General features: G+C 42.1%; 1 protein-coding gene and 1 non-coding gene across 4 annotated transcripts in view; both read right to left on the reverse strand.

Moving 5' to 3' along the window:
• LOC129690471 (uncharacterized) overlaps positions 1 to 12,562 on the reverse strand; it is a 74,281-nt gene extending 61,719 nt beyond the window's left edge. For 2 of the 3 annotated variants that reach the window (XM_055626176.1, XM_055626175.1), the window contains exon 1: positions 8,329 to 8,547. The gene's annotated coding sequence lies outside the window, so the exon portion shown is untranslated. Of the gene's footprint in view, positions 1 to 8,328; positions 8,548 to 12,512 lie in introns of those variants that run through there. The other variant, XM_055626177.1, reaches the window with a different exon arrangement.
• Positions 12,563 to 20,018: 7,456 nt separating this feature from the next.
• Positions 20,019 to 20,146, reverse strand: LOC129690576 (small nucleolar RNA SNORA40). The gene has a single exon (XR_008722326.1). It is a non-coding gene; the product is annotated as a small nucleolar RNA SNORA40 (small nucleolar RNA).
• Between the last annotated feature and the right edge of the window lie 4,761 nt (positions 20,147 to 24,907).

Consider the following 24,907-nt stretch of genomic DNA (forward strand, 5'->3'; position numbering starts at 1 on the left):
TAAAACATTACTCATTTTGTAGATTGCTAATTTTCAGATGTTTCACCATACCTAATACGATTCAGATATAAGTATACAAGTGGAGGTCTGTCAGTTAGGTCCAGTCAGGAGCAGAAGTTGCACCAGTCATTTCCAACACAATAATTCAATGTAGGGGATTAGTTACACAGGTATCGGACAACCCCCCCCCCCCCACACACACACAAAAATGAGGACACACCAAAGTAATATTTAAATAATAACATAAAAGGCCAGAATGCAGAGAGCTGGGGGACAAGGAGGAAAGTTCGGTGTTTTGCTTTTCATTTTCCAACCCTACAGTAGCTTGGAGGAGGAGACCTGCAAAGCTAAGATTTGAGATTTGACATTTAAGGAACAGCACCACCCAAATGTTCCTTAACCAGCTATAGCAGCTGGCTCCTGTGAGGGAGACTGGCAACCCTCTGTTATGCCTACATTTGGAACCAAGAACGGAGTCACCTGAGAATTCTGAGTGCTTGTAAGAAAACAAGACGAGAGTCTCATGAACGCCGTCTCTTCAAAACACAGACATGCGCAGTAGACCCTGTATAAACAGTGTCCTTTCCTCAGGGATGGTCTGTCCTAGTATAGTCTTCCAGAAGCCTGCAGCACCATTTACAGAACTAAGAAATAAATAACAATTTATTTTTTAAATAATAGTTACAAAACAATCTGTGGGTGAGAGAATGCATGGATCAAAAGCACGTGATGAAAACATTAAGTTCCAGAGAGATAGGTCAGTTGGTGAAGTGTCTTATAAACACAAGACCTGAGTTCAAGTCCCAGCACTAGGAGGAGGAAAGAAAAGAAAGAAGAAGGAAGAAGGAGGGGAAGCAGCAGCCACCACCAGACATGGTGCCAACAGCACAGGAGGAGTGGGAGGAAAAGGAGGTAGAGGAGGAAGAGGAGAAGAAGGAGAAGAAGCAACAGTAGCAGCAGCCACCAGACATAGTGCCAACAGCACTGAAGGAGGGGGAGGAAGAGAAGGTAGAGGAGGTGGAGGAGGAGGAGAAGGAAGAGGAGGAGGAGAAGGAAGAGGAGGAGGAAGAGAAGCAGCAGCAACAGTAGTAGTAGCAGCAGCAGCAGGTACCACCAGACATGGTGCCAACAGCACTGGAGGCAGACGGGGTCCCTATAGTTGGTGGCCAGCCGAATTTGCCTTATAAGCAGTTTCCAAGTCAGTAAGAGACTTTATCTCAAGTATCAAGGTGGTTGACACCTAAGAAACAACACTCTAGGTTAGACACATACACACAAATATGAGAGAGAGAAAGAGAGACGGGGGAACAGGGAAGAGATGGAGAAAGAGGGAAATGTTCAATGTTCAGATATGCCTCCTACCTAGAGCAACCTGATGTCAGATCACCCCGAGGTCACTGGGATTGACAGTGTGATGCATGTCCTCCAACACCAGTGGTTACAACTGAAACTAACGTGGCTGCTTTGAAAGGCAATTTGGTAAGAGCCATAAAAGTCTGAATCGTGCCTTTTTATCTCCTTTTTTGTGCTTTACCCCCTTCCTGCTCTCTCTCTCCCTCTCCAGCCCCAGCATGCACTCCCCTTCCCCTTCCCCATTCCTCGCTTCTCCCAATAAATCTGCATGTATATAATAAAAAAATCTGAATTGCATAAATTCTTTGACACAGTGATTACAGAATCAGAATTTGTCAAACTCATGAACTGGGCACACAGGCTATTGCTAGTTAAGAATACTAGTAGAAATAGCCTGAATGGCTGGTTAAATGCTAGTACATCCTGAGCACAGAATGTTGTAAGACGGCACTGAAAGAGACCAATGGAGGCTGCTGGGAAATGAAAAGACCAAGGCCTGGAGCAATGGCTTCAACATGTTCTTTCTGAAATTTTATATCATATTGTTTTTTTTTTCCACTAACCACTTGGGGTTATGTAATAGAGAGGCTATCTTCGGAAAAATACATAAGAAAATGCCTCACAAGGCAGCTGTGGAGATGAAGTCTTGGCAATTAGGGCTTCCAAATAAGGAGGCTTACTTCATTTCATATCCTTCGGTGCTCATTGACTTTTGTTTTCCATATGGATGTAATCTTTTCACAATAACAGAAAAAAGGGAGTTGTTTTTTTTTTTTTTTTCCAATCTGAGGGAGGAAAATTTAACTCATTTAGCTTTGACTCTCCCTGACGGGACTGGAGGCTGGATGTCTTCATCAAACCAGGCTGGGCACTTTGTTCATGCTGCAGGCTCGTTTGTAATCTCTTTGATAAAATGATAGGCCAAATCATGTGCCACTTTTTCAAAAACTGTATTAACTTGGTTTTTGAATTTTTACATTTCTTTGAAGGTTGGGAATACTACCTTAATTTATCTAATATATTGCAAATATATTTTTCCAGTGGATTCTTTCTCATTTTATACAGCTAATATCTTCTTCTATTCAAAGGGATTTTAATAGCATATATGTAAATTACACTGAGTCCATGCCTATACTTTTATCCTTGCTTTAGAAGCCTTTCTTCAAGTAGAAGTTTTAAGCCTGCTATTTTTTTTTTTAATTTAGGCCTTTAATTCATCTAGAATTTATGTTGTAAAGCATATGATTCAAACATTCTTTTCCCAGTATATAGTTAGTGCCAAGATTTTCAGAGCCTCGCCCCAGATTCCAGCTCTCATAGATGAGGTTTGTGTTCACAGACTAGACAGCCTTGCACTGTCTCTTTCTGTTCTCAGCCTAGTGCTGTATCTCCGGGAGCCCGCACTAGTGCCTCCACCACCCAGCTTTCTGGCGTAAACCTGGCTTTGGCCAATGGGAAGCATAAAAACAGGTAAAAAAAAAAAAAAAAAAAAAAGGATGGCCAGGCTCTGTCTTAGGGTTTTATTGCAGTGAAGAGACTATACGACCACAGCAACTCTTTCAAAGGAAAACATTTAATTTGGTGCTAATTTACAGTTTCAGAGGTTTGGTCATAGTGGCATGCAGGCAGACATGGTGCTGGAAAGGGTGCTGAGAGTTCTATATCTTGATCCTCAGGCAGCAGCAAGAGGCTGTGTGCCCGCTGAGTGTAGCTTGAGCACAGGTGACCTCAAAGTCACAGAGCCCTCACGGTGACACACTTCCTCCAAACAGGCCATACCTACTCCAACAAGGCCAACCCTCTTAAGAGAGTCCCTCCCTATGGCCAAGAATTCAAACACATGAATCTATGGGGGCCATTTTTATTCACACCACCACACTCTACTCCTTGCTGGCCAAAGGCTTGTAGCCATAACATAATGTAAAAACGCACTCAATCCAACTTCAAAAGTCACCATAGTCTATAACAGTCTCAACCATGTTTCAAAGTCTAAAGTCCAAAGTTCAAAGTCTCTTTTTGAGATTCTTGCAATCCTTTAAGTGTAATCCTCTCTAAAATCAAAATCAGAAAGCAGATCATATACTCCCAACATATCATGGCATAGGACGTACGTCACCATTCCAAAATGTAGGGAAGGGAGCATAGTGAGGAAATACTGGACCAACGCAAGACTGAAAACCAGTTGGGCAGTCTCCAACTCTGCACCTCCATGTTTGATGCCAAAATGCTCTCCAGATCTCCAGTTCCCTTCAGCTTCCTTGACTGAAGCACACTTCTTTCTCACGGGCTGGTTCCACTCCCTGTTAGCAGTTCTCCTTGGCAGGTATCCCACAGCTCTGCCATCTCTAACTTCTTGGGGTTCTCCAGGGCAATCCAGGCTTCACCTTCGTGAACAGCTTCCCACAGTGGCCTCTTTGGGCCTCCATGCAGAGACACCCCTGCCACATGTCTGGCCTCAGCAGCTTTCCTGAGTTGTGGAGGAAGATTCCCTAACCCCTTTCTTCTATCTTTGACTCTAAAGCCAGAACCGCACGGCTGAACCTGCCAAATTCTGCTGCTTGATGGGGCTGGAACATGGTACCCTAGTTCAATTACATCTTCACCAGCATTCTGGTTTTGATGGTTTCCTTACTGCCTAAGCATGACTGTCCTAGAACTTACTCTGTAGACCAGGCAGGCCTTGAACTCAGAGATCTGCATGACTCTGTCTCATGATCAAGTTTTAGACCATGACAGCAGGGAAATCACAATGGCAAGAGCTTGAAACCGCTGGTTACATCCCATCCACAGTCAAGAACAGAACGAAATGAGCACCATGCATTCTTGCTTGTGCTCAGCTTCCCTTTTTCCACACACACACAATTTAGAAACCCCTACCTAGGAAATGGCACTGCCCACACGGGCTGGATCTTTTCACACAGACAGTCCCACAAAAAACATGTAACCTCGCCAAGGCAATGTAGACAATCCCTCTTTAAGACTCTCCCCAGGTTTTATCAGGTTGATAGATAAATTGATCATCACAGTCTCTCAATGAAGTAGAAGCACACTATTGTGGCAAGGCCGCTTGGCTAGCAAGTCCCTGGGATCCACCTGCCTCTGACCCTCTCAGGGCTTGGATTACAGGCATGTGCATTTATGCCCAGTTTCTATGTGAGTGCTGGCAATTGATTTCGGGTCCTAAGCTTACACAACAAGCACTCTTACCCACTGAGCCATCTCTAAAGCCTTCCACGTCAAATCCCTTCTTCCTCTCAGAAGGACAGACCCATGTTGTCTTTGTCTCTTAAAGGAATTATCACTTGATATTCCTTACTTGGTTTCTAACTCTCTGGCTCTTCTTAAATCTATTTTTCACACCGCTCCAGAACTAGTTTTCCAACACACACATGAGCATGTCTTTTCTGTAGTGGAAACCTTCCATAGTTCTAAACTGATAAAGTCAAAACATCTTTCTCTAGCCCAGCTTGGTGGCATAGGTCTTTAATCCCAGGCCAGCCAAGACTAAATAGTAATATCTGTCAAAGACAAAACCTTTCTAATCACACACACACACACACACACACACACACACACACACACACACACACAATTTATCACTTTGTGTTGCTCACAGTACAACTGAGGGGAAGAAGGATGTATTTTAGATCAAGGTTTCGGAGGATCATCTTAGTCTATTGTAGGGAACACATACAAGGAGCCCTGATGGAAGGAGCATGTGGCAGGGGCTCCTCACCCCACAGGGAGCAGGGAGCAGTGAGGACAGGCCTCTAATGACCTTTTGCCACCCAGATTCCCACCTCCAAATGGCTGCACATCTTCCCAAATAATGCCTGCTGCTGAGGAGTGAGCCCATGGGAGGCCTGTCGGCTCCAAACCACGACACACACGATAGATTGTTTCCCAGATCTTCTGTTTTGTTTACCTTTGGAATTTTTCTAATCCTTTGCTAGCTGATATGCTATCTGTCAGCCATATGTGTGTGCGTCTTTTGAAACCTTGAAACATGTCAGTTCAAGGTGAGACCTCGCATGAATGTAAAATAGATATGAGATTTCAAATATTAATATTAAAAGTTGGTGACAAATATTTCACCAACAATGTTTTCTTTTTAAAGACTGCATGCCCAAAAGGTATTGTAATGGATATGTGGAATTAAAAAAAATCTATTATTAAATTAATTTTATCAAAAAAAGTTAATTTTATCTATTTCTTTTTTTTACTGTATTAATGTATGGGCATCTGAGATTTCCTCCATGGCTCACATTACATTTCTCTTGGACAGCATCATTTTAAATCTTTTTCCCTCCTGTCTCTGAAGAAATCTAATTTGTGCTTGAAGCTCTGTTTGAGATGTCACCTCTTTGGGGTATCCTTGTCAGCTCTCCCACCACAGGTGTAATTAATCCTCCTGCTTAGGTCCCCAGAGCGCTTTGTCAATCCCTCCTCCACTGCAGCTGCCCTAGTGTGTCAGTATTCTTTTCTGTGTCTGTCTCCACACATTTGTCTCCTTACAAGCCTGTTTCCCTAATCTCCAAACTGGCCAAATATTCTGTCTAACTATGTTGGCCAACTGGGAGGATGAAGTAGAGCTATTAAAAGCTAAGTATAAGAACTAAAAATAACCACATATTTTACCCTTAAGCTTGTTGCATAAAAGTCAGGAAAGGAAAATTCTTTTTTTATAACTACGCTGAGAGAAAATGTTCAGTTTGTCAGGAGAACAAACTTTGTTCTTGCCCTTTTAGGATTTATCATATGAAATCTCATCTGAGAACCACACAGAACATCTCAGAGGACTACAAATAATACAGGAGTACTCCTTATATGGCCATGTCTGCTATCACCCATACTCCTCGAAGACAGCATGGTATTCCAGAACAGATAAGCAAGGATTTGTAGACTCAAGTCAGACGGTCCAAATGGAGCTCTCTTGAGAGATGCACTTGGTAAACAAAAGACACAGGATATAGCTGGGTTTTATGATGAAGACTGGCAATCTGTCTTCTGGCTGAGCTGTGAATTCTACTTATAGTTAATAAATCTACCTGTACCATTAGGTTCAAATCTCTGTTTATAATACTGGTTTTATATTTGCCCTGTCTAGGTTCTTTTAGTCCTTCATTTATTTCTTCCCCTGGACCCACCGAGCGTCTTATCTAATTTATGCTTGAAGCCCTGTTCCATCAGCTTCTTTAATAATATACTTTTTATCTTTCTGTGTTTGTCCAACTAGTACAATTTAAAGCTTGTTTTAAAATATGCACTGTTGACCTATAAATAAATGTTATACCATGAGAAAAATTCATAGACAAAGAATTAGAAAAGACATAGTGAAAACACACCAACCCGAAGAAAGCTACTACAACTGTATCAATGCCACAGACACAAAAACATACAATGACAAAGAAACAATTTGCCTTAAAATTCAATAACTTAGGGCATATAATCATTTAACTATATAGGCAAAACATGTTAAGAACATTAGGATATATTTTTTTTAAAGCACAATTCCTTAACCACATTGGCTATGAGAACCTTACAGATTTAAGCAAAGCAACAATCAGTTTGTGACCTAATGGGACCGCAATCAGTTGTCCCTTGTTATCTGTGGGGAAAATCTGTCCTGAGACCACCCCAAGGATCCCCAACTCCTTGGAAACTGGTTTTACATAAAACAAGGTAGCAAATTGTGTATCATCTACACACCTGTTCCCACACTTTAAATCATCTCTGGATTTCTTTTGATGCCATAAATAAGTGTCACATGGTCTCATCTGAGAAATAATGACGAAGGGGAAAGTTAATGTGCTCAGTGGGTAAGACTTTCAAAAGATATTTCTATTTACAATTGGCTGAATCCAAGATGAAGATCCTATAGATACAGGTACAGACTGTATAAGAATCCTGAGCACAACTCAGCAAACACAGAAAAACTTTAAATGTCTGGCCTTATACAACCCTCAGCATTGCCCCAAAAATTGTCATAATACCACTTTGCCTATCAATGGCTCACTGAAATGGAGAATATTAACAAAACAGATAACTCCGCACATTCACATTTGGAAATTTCTAAATGAAATTGCAAAGAATCTGAGGAAGAAGGAATAAATCAAAATGGGAATTGGAAGACACAAAAACTATAAAAATATTAAATATTAAAGCTTATCAGATCATGCTAAAGTCGGACAAGGAGCTGGAGATAGCGCAACAGGTAGGGGTTTGCCTAGTATGCCCAAAGCCCATGGCTTTAATCACTCGTGACATATGAAACTGGTGCTTTATTCCTGTAATGCCAGCCCTCAGGAAGCAGAGAAAGGAGGATCATAAGTTCAAGGTCAACTTTAGTGACACAGCAAATTTGGGGCCAGCTTGAGTTACAATGAGACCCCCTTTCAATAGCAAAAGAAATCAATTTCTCTACACTCTTCAACATACAGTTTTAAAAAATAAAAAAGAACTAAATGTTAATGGTTTCAACATAAGAATTAAACACACACACACACAACTGTAATCAAAAGAACTGAGAAAAGGAATCATAAAGCTAGGAATTGAAATTGAAAATAAACACCAGAGGACCAAAAGCTGATGGTTTTTATGAAGCTAAAAAAAAATTTAAAAAATGAACAAACAGAAATCCTGGTAAATTTATTGAGGAAAAAAATATAGACTATACAGGTATATTAGTAATTTTTTAAAGGGACCGATGGGCTTTTTCTTTAAATCATCTGTGTTACTTTTTAGCTCTTTTTGATAAAACGGATCAAACAAAATATAGCCCCAATGAATACTAGAGTTGCTGACTCCTTAAAGAAAGCTTCAGGAACTGGCAGTTTGGCATAGAATGATTCAAAGCTCTTACTAATATAACTCAAACTTGACGCTGTTTCTCTCAGTCCCTCATATCTCCTTCACATGTTCTCCTTCATGTTAGTTGCACTGCTGTTAAGTACCCTTCCTGGTTGGGTGACATACCTATCTCCAAACTGCATTCCAGTGCAGTGTAAGACCTTCTCAGTGTCTCAGTAGATGGGTCCAGAGCATTACTGCCTCTGCTTGGCTCAAGAGCCCATCTTCACTCAGTAACTGTGACGCTCTAGTTGGTTGAGCTTCTACCACGCACATTCTGCTAGAGAAAGAGAGGAGCCGGCGTACCATCTTGGTAACCAGGAGCCGCAAGGGAAGAACCACAACTAGCCATCTGGCAAAGCTAAAGCTGTGTGTTTGCCTGCTGCTTTGGGCTAATATTTGATTTCAAGGCAAGCTCCAACCTTATCAGCTCACTAAGGGAATTTGATCTTTTACAGGAAGCAACGATACTTTTCCTGGAATTTGAGCGGGTGCCCTTTATCACCTAACGATACAAGGGAAATTGGGGCCACCGCTTCTGGTTCTTAGTCTCATTTGTAAAACAATTTAAGAATTAGACAGAAGCTCAAGGACAAGTTTTATTAGAGTTTAAAACAAAAGCTCCCAGGGCTGACAAGCTGCAAATCTCAGCAACTGGCCCAGAGGAAGAGAACGGAGGAGCAAAAGGGAAAAGACTTGCTGTGTAAGCTGGTATGGACGTCTATGTAGCAAGGAGGGAAGCTACGGAGAAGCAATTAAGGGTGCTCAAAGCATGAGAGAAGGCATGCTTAGGTTCTGGCTAGGACCTGAAAGACAGAGACAGAAAAAAGAAAAAAGCTGTGCCTTGCTGACTCAGGCCTTGGGCAGGCATTACAGAAAAAAATATTCTGCCTATCTCTTTTGCCTCGCTTAAGGTGAGCCTGTCTGCCTAGGGGTGGTTCCTGGGCCCAGCTATTGACCTAACCTCACTGGAATGTGGAATGCTGGGTCTGCACCCAGACCAAGGAATCCGTTCTCTTGACCAGGAATTTTTCTTCAATGAGCTTTATGGCAACCCTAACAATACTACCCTGGCTATCTAAACACAAGCGATTTACCAGAAAAGACTATTTGGCTTTGCTTAAAGTTGGTACTGAATTGTTTTTAAGAGATGTTTGCCAACAAAAAGTTCTCAAAGTCGAGCTCTAAGTTACACTGTTCCTTTCAGGTCTGTCTATAAAAATAGGTATTTTTTACTTAAAATCAGCACACTGTTCTATGAAGCTTGTTCTCTGTATATTGAAAAGTCTCCCTCGAGCGCTGCCTAGCATTTCTTTACAGCTAGGGTAACAAACAACAAAGATCTTTGTTATTTGGGGAAGGAGGTGTTCAGGAGAACACTGAGACAGATTCCTAGAGAGTGAGAAATTTATCAGAAGATTTATTAGTGTCATGGACAGACAGACAGAGAAGGAAAGGTGTGATGAGCACCGGAGACAGCATGCAGGGTCCCTGGAGAAGCCAGCCAGAGCCCATATGCAGAGGAACAAGCCTCTTCTACATTATCTCCTCCCTCTGAGGATGAGGGAGGTTTCACAGCTAGAGCCAGGAGTCTGGCTCTGGGATTCCCAGAGGGAAGGCAGGGAAGGTGGGAGAGAAGAAGTGTGACTTCTGTGTAAACTCATTTCCCAGATGAGAGGTCCTGGTTCTAGGACTGTCTGTCATGGAGGGATGGTGTTTCAGTAAAGTGCCTGTCTGGACCTGTGAAGGAAAGTGGGGACTGCTGTAGATACAGTGGCCTGAGCTGAGCTGGGATCCTGACATTGCGTTCTTACAGCCTCGACCTCTGCCCTCCTGGAGCCGACAGTAGCAAGCTGAAGATCAAAAGAGATGTCCAGCTGTCCCAGAACTTGAATTACTCTCCACCCCTCCTAGCAATTCACACTGCAGATTTCATGGGTGATTAAACCGGCCAAGTGAGAACATTTTGTTCCAGTGGGGAGTTTTGTGGTCACTGGGAAATGTGACTTTAGCATTTAGCCTAATTCCCTGGAGAATGAGGGGAACTAGAACTGTTTGTCCAGCCTGTAATCTAGACCCCAGCCTACTCCCACGTGTAATACCATAGACTTTGAAAAGTGGGTGGTCTGGGGGAAGAGAACAGGGTGGAAAAAAGGAGAAAGAACTAGAAGAATAAAAAGAGTGATAGAAAGTTAGGGAATGGTGGGCAGTTTTTTAAAAAAAGAGTGGGTGACAGGTTAAATCTTGCCTTCTGGAACGTGAATAAATAGTCATCTATGCCCACTGTCAGCTCTCATTTAGAATTCTGGAAGGGTGCCTCCTTTGAATGGTTCAGTGAATATTTCAAATGACCTTTAAAACTTTGAACAAAAGCACTATTGACTGAAGACACAGAAAACTAATTTTATGCCATCTTGACCCAATTATGACAGAGAATAATTGATTCCGTATAAAATTTCATATTATATTCATGTCATACTTCTTAGCAAGACACTTCAAACAGTTCATTTTAGTATTCTCTTATATACTTGGCTAATAAATGATGTTTGATTTTAAAACAATAGAAAAAATAAAAATGTAAATTCTAATGGTGGAGACTATGCATTTCAAACAAGAATAATAATTATATATATGACATAAAAAGCTACTCTCCAAAGAACATAGACAATGATTGATACAAAACAATCATTGTCACTAGTAAACAAAAGATCTCTTTAAAATAAAAATAATAGTAGATGCAATTTGTGATTCTCATTAAACATAAACAAAATGTTCCCAAAATATTTGTTATTAAGAAATCAAGACAGATATGAGCAAAGTACAATTATATACATATACATGCACATATATGTTAAAATGTTATGATGATGTTCTCAGCCTTCCTAACCCTGTGACCCTTTAATAAAGCTCCTCATGTTGTAGTGACCTCCCCCAACCATAAAATTATTTCATTGCTACTTCACAACTGTAATTTCACTACTACTATAAATCATAATGCAATTATCTGATATGCAGGGTATCTGATAGGTGACCCCTGTGAAAGGGTCATTGGAGCTCAAAGGAGTTGTGACCGACATGTTGAGAACCACTGATGTAACCATTTTGTACACCAACTAAATTCTTTTTTAAAACAAAATCAGAGTGTCACCCCAATGTGAGGAATAAACTGTAAACATCGCATCAGAGAAGAAGGTTAGAGATTCTCCTGGACTCCTTAGATAGAGGTAGAAAGCTGTTGAGTCCGTAGAGCCCGGGTGGAGCGGTTTGCACAGGCAAAGCTGTAGCAGCTGCACCACGGAGGAGAGCCTGTTCTTGCGCGCCATCAGTCTGTCCATGCTGGTACCCTAGAAGGGCCTGCTCTACCTGGCCTTGTCTCTCTGTCTCACCTACAGTTCTGCCTTTAACCACTGCTCTGCAAGGTCCGGGTGGGGTCCCAGGACATGGTTATCCAGACTATGCCATTTGTCCTCATTTCTACAGAGAACACTGTTCAGGTCACAGCATGGTGCTTTCCATCCTTCAGTGTCCCTTGTGGCTATTCCTAACATCCTACTTAACACAGCAAACCTTCTGACTCTGGCTAGGATCTAAAAGACAGAAACAAACAAACAAACAAACAAAATGATATTCCTTGCTGACTCAGGCCTCAGATAGGAATTAAAGGGGGGGGGGGGGGGGTGGGTATGTTTCCATACTGATTCTACAGGCATTCAAACTAGCAATTTGGATTAACCATTACAACTGGAATCTGAAGACGGAGCCACAGAGATTGTTAGCCATCCAGGAGATTAAGTCTTAGTAAAATTTGTCTCATTCAAAAATCCTCCAGAAGCGGTGTTTCAAAGGATGTTCTGAAAGCAGATCTAGAGATAAAGGCATGTGTGCAGGCTGTCTGTTTACGAAGTGACTCCAACCACCACAAATGAGGGGCAGAAAGGTGTGAAATAAACCAGAAACAAGGAAGCAGACTAGGGAGGGAAGTCAGTTGATAGGGCTGACAGAAGGGACAGTGCCCTCAAAACACAAAGAATGATAAGATATGGTACAGAGAGGCAAGAAGAATGAAGGTCTGAGGTGTCCAAGGAGTAGCACAATCAATCTTGTTGGGGCAGGCCTAGAGGGGAGAGTAGGCAGGATTGGTCCAGTATCACAAAGGTTGGCGAAACAAAGATTGGCAAGCTCTAATGTCCTGGCTCACTCAAAGGCTGGAGCACTCAATCAGAAAGGATTAACCCAGAGGTGCGGCCTCAAGGGCGTACGAGCAGCCTTCCTACTGAGCTTGTGCTCCGGTATTTTGTCCTTGAACTTACCTTTCTAGTCAAGTCCAGTGGAGCAGTGACGCATGAGCAGGAGAGAAAAGCAATCAGTTCAAGGAGTTTTGGTCCCGCAGCAGCCAATACACAAAAAAAACTCTGACCAAGTCACAGCCAAAGCAGGAGTCGCAGCAGTCTCTGACCGCAGAGCACCAGGGACTCCTGGAATAGCTGGCTTGGACCTGGGCCTAGACTAGCAATGGCAACAGAAGCAACAGGAGACAAAAGAGCAGTAGATAGATGGCAGTTTTATGAAGAACAGAAGGTCCTGCGTCAGGAGGTCCCCTTGGTTCCCCTGTCCCAAGGCTTCTCCTAACATGGCTGTACGAATGTCAATTCTCCCACACGCTGGAGTCCTGGGATTGTACGAGCCAGCACTGGCGGCCAAACTGTCGGTGAGTTACTAGATGGGCTTGGAGGCAGACCACAGACAAACATCATTGGAAGTGATTGAAGAGTTCATGCTCTCTAGTTCTGAAAATGCTTGAGCACACATAAAAAACAAGCATACAGAAACTAAATGACCCCCCCCCAAAAAAAACCTATTTTTTTGCACTTTGTAAATTTACTGTTACTTGTCCTGATAATTCCTTTATTCTGTTTTTACAAATAATAAAATATTCTGAGAGAGAAGAAATTTCTATTTTAGTACCTTTAGCAACACCTTCCTCTCCTTTTTGAACATTTTTTATTTTGCCCTGGCCTCCATCAAATATGCCGCTGGCTCTCAGAGTAGGCATTTGAAACTGGCTATCTGACTCTGAACATCAATTTGAGGGGATTAAAAAAAAAAAAAAGACACTGTAGGAAGGAAACAAGTATGAAGGACAGAGAAACCTTGGCCCCTGACTATGGTCCTGTTTGTTTTTACTTTAGAAGGCTACTGACAAAAAAAGACAAATTATCTTCCTACTTAATAGGAAACTATTAAAACTGACCAACCTTGAAGAAAAATATCAAATGGGTAAGTTAACTTCTACATGAAAAATTCTGTCAATCCCTATTCAACAAAGACCTCAGCAAGATGGGGGTTAAGTATACAAGAAATTCCAAAACCAGGTCAAATAACACATTAGAAAGTTGAATTCAATTTAAAAAAAAAACAAAACAAATGGTGGAATACTACAGCAAGTGGGAGGCTTTGAAGAGATCAGGTGTAGTCACGGGAACATGATTAGGAAGTCTCTTTCTCTTCTTGAAGATTTACTTTTAAGTGTATGTGTGCATGTCTGTGTATGGGTGTGCACACCTGAGCACAGGTGCCCTCTGAGGCGGGAAGAGTCAGATCCCAGGAGCTTCCCCGCAGTCGCTTGACCAACACGGTGGCTCAAGTTACTCAGAAATATTTAGGAAAAGAATGCCTAGTCCCAGTGTGTTCCTTTGTCTCCATCCCATCATCGCCTTGCTTTTGTTTTCAGCATGCCACTGGTTTCTTATCTCTCGGATTCTTGTTTATTTTCTCTTTCTCCCAGCTGGACTCTATGAAACATTTGAGAAGGGCCTTGTGGGTTTTACTCATCTCCATAGCTCAAGGCCTGGAACATAGAACCCTTTTCTTCAAAGAGCAGGGTCAGGTCATGTGAGTTAGAAGCTAGCCCCTCCACTGGCGAGCTGTATGAACTCTGTCACCAAGTCCTGGCCCAGGTTGTAAACAAGACTCTCCCCATTGTAGCTTTAATCCTTGCCAGCTATATAGCAGAAAATAAGGCCATCAACACCACTCCACTTTTGGAAGCTCCTTCCTTGTTTATAACAAAAGGGGAAAGCAAACTGGCTTTTCTGAGTATCGTGTGTATGATATGGAATTAGAAGTTTACCGTTAACACCCTATTCACCAGGTTAAGCAAAAAAGGAAGGTGGCGGTATATTTATTGAGAAACATTTTGCAAGTCAGTGGCTAGGGAAAAAAGATTCTTAGATTTCTAACAAGTTTTGGAGGAAAGTAACCTACATGAACTCTGTTTAGAACTTCAGGTCAATCAAGTGTAGTCAGTGTGGGCCTTTACACATTGTTCAAAGCATAGCACCAAGAAAGGGGCACCAAAGAGAGATTTCAGAGAAGCAATGGATTTGGGCAGATAACGAGACAAGGGGGAAAAGAATGCCTAGGTCTAATTTGATAGATTTAAAAAAAAAAAAAAAAAAAAAGGCAACCGTCCATTTTTAAACCTCTATTTATTTATTTATTTTTATTTTTTAAATTATGTGTATGTTGGGGTAGTGGTTTATGTGCACATAAATGCAAGAGTCCACAGAGGTCAGAGGTGTCAGATTTCCCTGAATCAGAGGTTATGGGCAGCACAGCCACCTGATGTGGTGCTGGGAATTGAACTCAGGTCCCCAGGAAAGCAGTATTTGCTCATAAACACTGAGTCATCTCTCTAGCTCCCACTAAAACCCCTTTTAAGTAAGTAATTTCACCACTTTCTTACTTTTTGTTGTTTTATGTTCTTGAGACAAAAATCTCCCTGTACAATCCAGGCTGTCCTGGAACTTGCAATCCTCAGCATTTAGTGTGTCAAGTGTGGCATCACAAAGTCTGCTCTGCCTCATGCTGCTCTTGCTCTTGTGTGAACCTACTCCTTCCACAGCATCCGTCTCTCAAAAGCCACTGTTGCCACAATGCCATGAGAGCTTACATCATGGCAACAGGAGAATTGGGGTCCCCTCTTGGGGTTCTTCATCTCATGAGTGAAACAATTCTAGAATGAACTCAAACAGAAGTTCAAGAATATAGTTGTTAGAGTATTTAGAGAGAGAAAGAGGGGGGGAGAGGACAGAGAAGGGGGGAAGCCATGCCACTAAAGCTGGTCCAAATGCCAGACATAAGGGAAACAGGCAGACACATGGTGGGGAAGGTGAGCTTTAGAGAAAGAGTAATTGTTAAGGGTTGGTCTTGTGCACTGTATTCAGATGGTGACTTCTGTGCCCTGAGATCAAGTTGCAGTCCAGACATGGCCATTGTTATGATCAATGTTGTGTAAAGAATGCTCCCCAGTTAATTGGTTAATAAAAAGCTGAACTGCCAATGATTGGACAGAGGAGATAGGAAGGTTGGACTTCTGATCTGAGTCAGAGGCCTCAGGTAGGGACCAAATGGAGGAAGGTGGAGAAGGGAGAGAGACAGATGGGAGCTCACCACGAGGACAGACAGATGGAGAAGCAGCAGTCAAGGTGAGAACAATATGGCAAGCAACAGGCACATTTCTGGGAAATAGCAAGGCTAGCATGGACAGGTTAGAGTAGGTTAGTTTCTACTCAGCTCTAGTGCCTTTAAGCTTATTAATAAATCTAATAGTTCTCTGTGTCGATTATTTGGCAACTAGAACAGGTTATTAGTTGTACTTGTACCATATTTCAACAAGTGATGAAACCCAAAACGCCAGCAAAAGTATACTTACATCTATCCAGGATCCAAAGGAAAGAGACAGAAAATAAGCAAAGACTGCGCCTTTCTGGTGTCCTCAGAAAGTTGGACAGGGACAGGGACAGACAAACTCATGGTGGCTCCTAGTGACTGTGCTGGGTGGTAGGGACTGGAGTGAGAAAATGACAGTACCTCACTGAAGGACGAATTCCACTCTTTTTAGCATGGATTAATGTGAAGTGAATCCACCTACGGGAGGTTCCTTGGGCAGGTGATTGACCTGGCCCAACTGCAACATTAGGCCCCACCCAGGCCGGACACTCTGTTCTGTTGACTGTGTGTTTTTCCTCAATGGGTCTATACTGCTACCCTAGCCATGGCATGGGTGAGGCTTATCCCTAATTCCTTTTCAACTAAGTCTGTTAAAAGATGATAAGTATGAGCTGCACAGAACATGCAAAGTCAGCACCCCAGGCAGTTATATGAGCTAAGCACAAAGAGTTCCGTCTTCGGATAACATTTCTAGTCACAAAGTCAAATAGCCATGTTTTATAAAATGTGGGTAAACTGTGTGATAATGCAAATAGAGCATGATATATAATCACATAAACTAATCTTTATTTTTATGGCTGATGTCAAAGAGCCCCAAATCTTCCTATTGCTTAAGGGAAGGGGAAAACAATAGCAAGATTACAGCATCTGCTGTCATTCTAATCAAGGCTGGATTCTAAGAAGACAGACTGGAGACTGCTTACCCCACCCATCCACCATTGTCTGTGGTTGAAACTGTGCAAATTGGACGTCAGTGGGCAAAGTCCCAGGCCCAAACATGTTTGAGTTGAATGACGAAATATTTTAAATGGGTTCTTAACTGACTCCTTTCAGAAGTGGACTGTCTAGCAAACTGTCTACCTTGTCTCTTCCCAACTTAAACACACAGGTCCGAGTCATTCACTTAGATTTCCTGCTTAACCCCAGGAGACAGGAATTTTCCAGGCCTGCTGAAAGAACCAAGGTCACAGGCTGGAATCGTCTTCATGGGGATTTCCTTTATTTACTGTACAGTTTGAAAGGTTTTCCTGTTTTTGAGTTTTTTGTCTTAGTATCAATATGATATGGCTGGCTCAACAGAAATAGACTAAAGATAGTCTTTAAATATATACTACTGATGTAGACAATGAAAGCAGGAGCAATAAAAGAATTGCAACTGAAAAAATGTAATATCCAAGTTTAAGAAAAGTCATACAACCAGCAGACTCAAGAAACTTCATTCATTATAAACAAACCTGTGAGCAGTGACTATAGCTCAGTGGTAAAGCAGCTGTGTACTGTGTGACCAGGGTGCATTCCTGGTTTTAATTCGCAGCAACACACATACCCCCCCCACCGCTCTACACACACCTACGCCACACACACACACACACACACACACACACACACACACACACACACACCACAAATCTAAAGTTTATAAGAAATGGAATGTCATTAAGCTTGAAGACCTGAAGAATTTACTTTCTGGTAAATTTCAAAACAAGACAGTTTTATATAAATAAATATACAACTGCCATAATTTGTATATATGTGCATATACATATACAAATTAAAATGTTTACAAACTTAATGTAACCTCAGAAAACAAACTGGCTAAAGGCTAGGAAGATATCTCCCCAAATATTAGTCTGCAATTCTACATCAGAAGGCTCCAAACTAGAATCATGTCAAAGTTTTAAGAGAAAAAACACTAGTGTCTAAATTCGTTCCGAAGATTTGGACTTAGTTGGTGTGAGGTATTGCCTAGACATTCATTTTCAAAATTTTCTCATGTGAAATTAAAATTGGACGTACAAGCAAGGTACGATGGCGCACAGCTATCATACCTATCATACAATTCTAGTACTTCAGAGAAGAAGGTAGGAGAATCAGGAACCCAAGGTCTTACCTAGCAATTTAGGGCGTTTGAGGCCATCCTGGGTTACAAGAGACCTTGCCTGAAATCAAAGAAAGAAAAGAAAAAAAGAAAGAAAGAAAGAAAGAAAGATAGGAAGGAAGGAAGGAAGGAAGGAAGGAAGGAAGGAAGGAAGGAAGGAAGGAAAGAAGGAATGAAAAGGCCCCAAAAAAGTGAAGCAATGGTATAGACATTGCTTTGGCCGTCATTAAATATTAGGACTATTATACCTTTAAGAACCAACCCTTAAAAAAAAATAAAAAAATAAAAAAAAAAAAGAACCAACCCTTTGAGCTGGTGAGATGGGTCAACCAGTAAGCACAATACCTCTGTCACCCACAAAATAACACTGTCTAGTCAGCATCATACACATGGTAGGACCTCAGGAATATATCACCTGTGACATTTTAGCCCCATAATTTGGATAAGCACGCTCTCTTGTTCACACAGTGATACAATTAAGTAACATCTCATTTTCATAACATGCCCCCTGTCATTATGCAATACACAACCACAATTATGCAATGGCTGGTGGTCCTATTGGATAGACAAAAAAAAAATTATTTGAGAGGAAAGCAGGTTAAAGACCACTCATCAGCAGGGTTCCGAGCTGCTTTCTTTTCATACAACAGTCAATGAAAGAGACCTGATCCTAAAACTTGTAGAACAAACTAGAGATGAATTATAAAGAAAGTGCTACAGAAGACAAAGGGTTAACAACTGGAAGAGGCTATGAAACAGTCATTTCCTTTTTAAAGTAAAGCAAGCTTATTTCATGGACCGGTCTTCTGTTTCAGCTGTAATCAGTTACTTGGTGGCTCAAACAACACTGATTTATTATTACATAGTTCTGTGGGTAAGAAGTCTGACCTAGATCCCAGAGAACTAATGCCAATGTTGTAGCAGGCTTCGTTCCCTTCCCTTGTTCTGGGAGTAAATTTTCTGGTCCCTAATTCTTGGCTCTTCTCATCTGCCTTTAAGCAGACTGCTCAGGCTACCGGCTCCCTCTCCCCTGGTTCTCTTTTCCAGAAAAGTCATCTCTTCGATTGCTTTGCTATCATTGGTGGTGGTGGTTTGGTTTGGTTTGGTTTTTGTTGTTGTTTTCCACTTTTTGAGACAGGAGTTCTCTGTGTAGTAAGCTCTGGCTGTCTTGTACTCACTCCATAGACCTGGCTGGCCTTGAACTCACAGAGATCCACCTGCTTCTGCCTCCCAAGTGGTGGAATTAAAGGCGTGTGCCACCATGCCTGGCTCCTTCGGCTGGGTTTAGTTGGTTTGTTTTGCCTTTTTCTTCTGCCTTTAAAGACTTTGTGATTTTAGTGGGAAGACAAGGTTCTTTCCCTACTCTGGTGTCAAACAATTGGCAACGTCATTTCACCTACCCCCTTAGTGTCATTTTGTCATAAGGCCTACCATGATCACATAGCAACAACAATGTGCCAAGGTAAGTCACACTGGGTTGCCAGTCACATAGTAGCCAGTGAACACCCAGCTCTCAGTTCAGTCAAGACCGATTACTATATCTCAAGTCCAAGGACTATGATGTAGGCACCCTTGGTTGGGGGGAGGTGGACGCTAGTCTGCTTTACTACATTAAAATTTTGCTCCCTTAAAAAATGAGGTGAAATCTTCATCTATTCGATGAAATTTGGAATGCTGATCCAGTACACCCGGTTTTTACCACTGTCTGGTTTTATTTTTGAAAATACTCTATTTATAGCTATGAAGATGTGTGTAGTCCACCATGGGTATGTGAGCGACAGTGCTAGTATCCATGGAGGCCAGAGGTGACACCTCCCCCTGGAGCTAGAGTTACAGGGAGTTGTGAGCCACCCAACATGGATGCTGGAAATGGAACCCCGGTCAACTTTCAGAGCAACACATGCTCTCATCCAAGTGGTTCTCAACCTGTAGTTCACCTAAGACCATCAGGAAACATAGATATCTACACTACAGTCCACACCAGTAGCAAAGTTACAGTAATGAAGCAGCAACGAAAATAATTTATGCCTGGGGGTCGCCACTACATGAGGAGCTGTATTAAAGGGCTGCAGCATCTAGGAAGGTTGAGAGCCGCTGTCTTAATCAAGGAGCCGACTCTCTACCTCTCTGTGCTTTCAAGTTATCAGCCTTTTATTCTTAGGCCAGCATCATTATCTGTAGCATCATCACAGTGAACGATCTTGAGTGTCCCACTCTTCCTTTATGTATCAGAACTCCTACTGCACCATGAGTTCTGGATTGCAAAAGACGGTTTCTTTTCAAACCTGCCTTATGTCTATGTTTGCCAGTTCATCACACACACACACACATGCATGTGAGCTACCCCCTATTAAAATTTTATTTCACCTGAAAAGCTAATCAGAATCACTGTTTTGTAAAGATACAAGACAGCAATAACTGCCCAAGGCATGAATTCACTAGGCAAATATACCTTCCTATCCGCTATACTTGCTCCCCAGCAGACATTACTAATCAACCAGGTGTAGCTTTAAAATCCTCCATAGAGCTTGGCTAGGTAAGCAGCACCAGGAATAGCAGAGCAGAACTGACACGCACACTGAGCTCTGTTTTCCTTTCTGCATGGAGAACTTACAACAGAAAGAGAGTCTCCCAGGGCCTTTCTAGAGCTGTTGCTATTCTAAAACAAAGCACCATTGCATTTTATAAGTATGCTATGCAAGTAGCCCATGATCATGGTGGAGAAATTAGGAGAGAAGGAAAAAGAAGTAAACAAAACCCACATATTTATTGCTATTCTCCAGAAATAAATTTTCTGGCGTTTTCTGCCAGATATCTTAACATTTGCCTAGTTGTTTTTGTTTGCTTGATTGCTTTTGGATTTTTTTTTTCTGTTGCTGTGATAAAATATTCTGCCAAAAGTAACTTAAAGGAGAAAAGGCTTATTTAACGCATAGATCCAGGTGACAGCCCATCACAGCAGTGAGGTCACAGCAGCAGGAGCCCGAGGGAGCTGGTCATGTTGCTTCTACAATCAGGAACAGAGAGAAATGAGGGCACCCTTGCTAGCACTCGGCTTACTCTCTCCACTCTCACATGGTTCAGGATCCTCTGCACAGGGAATGGTGCTGCCTACCCTGGTGGGTCTTCCCACCTCAAGTGACATAATCAACACAATCCCCTCATAGATAATGCTCAGAGGCCCATTTCCAAGGCAGTTCCAGATTTTTGTCAAGTTAACAATTAACAATAAACATTGCAATGGTCATTCATTCATTCAACATATTTCTATTGAGCGCCTTGCAAGGCACTCGTCTAGGCTTTAAGAATATAACATTAATAAAAATCTATACCCACAACAAGCTCAGCTATGTAGAAAAAAAAAAAGCAGTTTTAAAAGTCAAATATGATATCATATTTTTATGTGTAGTGTGTAATTGTGTTTTTCTGCCAGTTTTTGGAAGCACAGCTCTAATTTTTTCAGGCTCTTGTCATTTTTGCAACAGGCTTGACTCAGATAAGAACTAAGATGATTACTACATGCTACATAATATCCTCATTTGACTTTCTATAGTTTGTTGCTCTGTGATCAAAAGAAATCCTTCTCCATCCCCCCTCATCTTCTTCCCCCCATTTTCCTGCCCTAGTAGAGGCAAAAAAAAGTCTACTTAGGATTCTAAAAAGAACACAGTTTCTGTTCCAAGAACCTCTTTTTTGCACAATGTGTTCCACTAAAGCTTAGTAGCTTAAAATGATAGCATCTTAGGGAGAAAGGGTTTTCTTTGGCTTTCACTTCCATATTGAAAGAAGTCAGGACAGGAACTCAGACAGGGCAGGAATCTGGAGGCAGGAGCTGATGCAGAGGCCATGGAGGGGTGCTGCTAACTGGCTTGCTCCTCATGGTTTGCTCAGCTTGCTTTCTTACAGAACCCAGGACCACCAGCCCAGGGATGGCACCACCCACCATGGGCTAGGCCCTCCCCCATAAATCACTAATTAAGACATTGTCCTACAGGCCAATCTTTCTGAGGCATTTTCTCTATTGAGGTTCCCTCCTCTTTGATGACTCTAGCTTGTGTCATGTTGACAAACTGCACACTTGGCCCCTTATCAACCTGACACATAAACACATCACTATAAAGCAACAACTTTTCCTTTTTTGTTTATGCCCAAGATCACACATTAATATTGACATTACAATATAAAACATTTCACAAACTTAAAAAGTCCTGGTCTTTACAAATTCAAATACTTTAAAATTCAGTCTTAAAAAAATTCAGTCTCTTTTAAAATCCAAAATCTCATTAAAAATTCAGTCATTTGTCTGGGCATGATGGTGGCTCATGCCTTTAATCCCAGCACTTTGGAGGTAGAGGCAAGAGGATCTCTGTGAGTTTGAGGACAGCCTGGTCTACAAATTGAGTTCCAAGATAGCCAGGGATATTACATAGAGAAATCCTGTCTCGAAAATAACATCAAAAATCAAAAATTTAAAAAAAAAATTGCTCATTCAAGTGTGGGCTCTTGTAAAATAAATAAATATTTTCTTTTTTTCAAGAGGGAAGAAGCAGGGTACAGTCATAATCTGAAAAAAGGAAAAACAAACTCCTGTGTCGGTAACTCAGTGTCTGGTGTCTGGGATCCACTCACAGTGTTCTGGGCTCCTCTATAAGGCCTGGCTCACTTCTCCAGTTCTGACCTCCCCAGCACACACTTCTTATCTTCTAGGCTTTGGTTGGCTCCACTCCACCGCTGCTATGGTATTCTTGGTATCCCATGCCATGGACAGCTCCAAAATGCGGGGTCTCTTGCTGCAACTGGGCTGTGCTTTCACCAGTAACCTCTCCTGGCCTCTCTTCAGGGACTCCAGCGCTGCCACACAGCCCCCAGACTTAGCTGCCCTCCATGACCCCTTGATGCCTTCAAAACCAGCACCACCTGCGTGACTCTCACACTACCAAGTTCAGCTGCCGGCACAAGGTACAACGCCGGCCATGGCTAGAACACAGTTTCTGCATGCTGACTCTCAGGAAGATTTCACCTCAGTGATACTGGTGTCATCTTAATCACCACTCATTTCTCAGCCCCAGCTGACCAGCATCAATTATCCCAGCAAAGCAAAGGTTTCACTTTATCCGTTATCTTGTTAATCACAGCTGATTCTTCAGGCCCAGCTAACCAGAACTACAGATTCTTAAATCAAATTAGCAAAGGGCCCTGATAGTCATTAAGGAACTCTCAAACTTTCCTCTGAAACTTCACAAGCCGGGCTCCCTCATCTGTGTTGCTCTCAACATCTTTATCTTCCAAGCTCCCATCCAACAGCTCACAGAGCTTTGAACACTCACTGGCTTTTCTATTCCAAAGCTCCAAATTTCTTCTGTAATCCTTCCAAAAGCATAGTCATGTCTGTCACAGCCAATAAATATCCCACACTCCTGGTAACCAATTTCTGTCTTAGTTAGGGTTATCACATTTTCTGTGTATGGGTTGTGCAAATAACCATTAACTTACATTGGCATCTAAAGCTACTAAAATTTTGTTAGCTAACACCTAAATGTAATGTAAAGAACACTGTCCAGGTATTTGCGGACCGTCTAGGTACCCTGTTCAGAAGGGAAGTAGGCATCTTATCCTATCCACTTAGCCATCAGTAAGGAGGATGGGAGGAAGAGGAGACGAAGATAAAAAAGGGCCAGATTAGAATTTAGAGCAATTGCTTACTGAGCTCAGTACACTGGGAACTGACCAACCACAGCTTCCAACAACACCATGCTTTTATTAGTTGATAACATCAGGCTATGAAATATGAGCTACCTGTGCATGGCACGCTCAACCCTGTGAACTTAGCCGACCATTTCATCCGGAGAGAAAGGAGCAAAAGTTGGAACAAACAGCTTAGAGAAGAAATCACAAGCTGGCAAAGGGCAGCCCTGCTTCGTTCCGGCTTCCCTTTCTCCCCAGGCTTTGCTTTGGTTTAGGCTGAGCTGAGTAGAGAATGGGGATGTTCTGCCTGGCATCAGGGACCCACTCCTCGGGCATTGTAAATCCCACTGTTTCAGCGGTTTCTCCAGCAACTGTAAATGTACTGACAACGTAATAGTAGGTTAAGTGCCCTTTAAGAAAAAAAAAAAAGTCTACGGTGGTTTACACTGATGGTCAACTTGACAGACTCTAGAATCACCTTGGAGAAAAATCTCTTGGCATGTCTGTAAGAGATTACGTACATTTGGTTAACTGGGGTGAGAGAATAGACCTTAAATGTGGGCAGCGCCGTGCTATGGAGGCTGGAGGTCTGGGCTGTATGAAAAGGTGAGCTGACCACCAGCCTCCATTACTTCTCCCTTCCTGGCTGTGAACACAATGTGACCTTAAGCTCCAGTAGCCAAGGCTTTCCTGCCATGACACTGGATTCTCAAACTCTGAGCCAAAATAAGCCTTTCTTCTATGTTGAGAAAGATCATGGAGTCCTTCGGATGGGAAAGGACAGGGTCAGGCGGACTTGAGATTCCATTACTGTTTCCCCCCTAGGACTTTTAGAGATATTTTCTGCCCAAAGAAACCCAGAGACTTTGAGAAGAGTCTTGCAGGCACAGCATAAGGAACTGATTAGGATGCATTTAACAACTTACACAAAATACTCCAGATAACACCCTAGGTGGTGAGGGGTAGAGAAGAGAACGCAGAAAAGGTGCATTTCCTGTCCTCATGAAAGAGTTCTGATTATTGTGGGGACATGTCATTATCATATGTGACATAAATGTTGTATAACTTTTGGCAAGGCCAATTTAGACGTCTTTGTAATCCAAGTGGGTCAAACCCCATTCACACTGCTTATACTACACGAGCCAAAGGTGTGGGGTTAGGGGCAGTTGACTCATCTCGTTTAAAAGCCAGAAATCTGCTCCATTGTGGGCTAGCATAGAGCTTCTCAAGCCACCGAGAGACCTGGCTCCTCAGATTTTTGCCTGACTCACCTTCCTGTATCGTAGACAAATTCTGAATTCAGCAGAATTTCTCTTTCTCAACAGCTTTGAGTGTAACTCTTACCAGTTCAAAATGAATCTCACACACACACACACACACACACACACACACACACACACACACACACAC

Source organism: Psammomys obesus, unplaced genomic scaffold (genome assembly GCF_907164565.1).
Source record: "Psammomys obesus unplaced genomic scaffold, mPsaObe1.curated_primary_1811, whole genome shotgun sequence".
Taxonomy (NCBI): domain Eukaryota; kingdom Metazoa; phylum Chordata; class Mammalia; order Rodentia; family Muridae; genus Psammomys; species Psammomys obesus.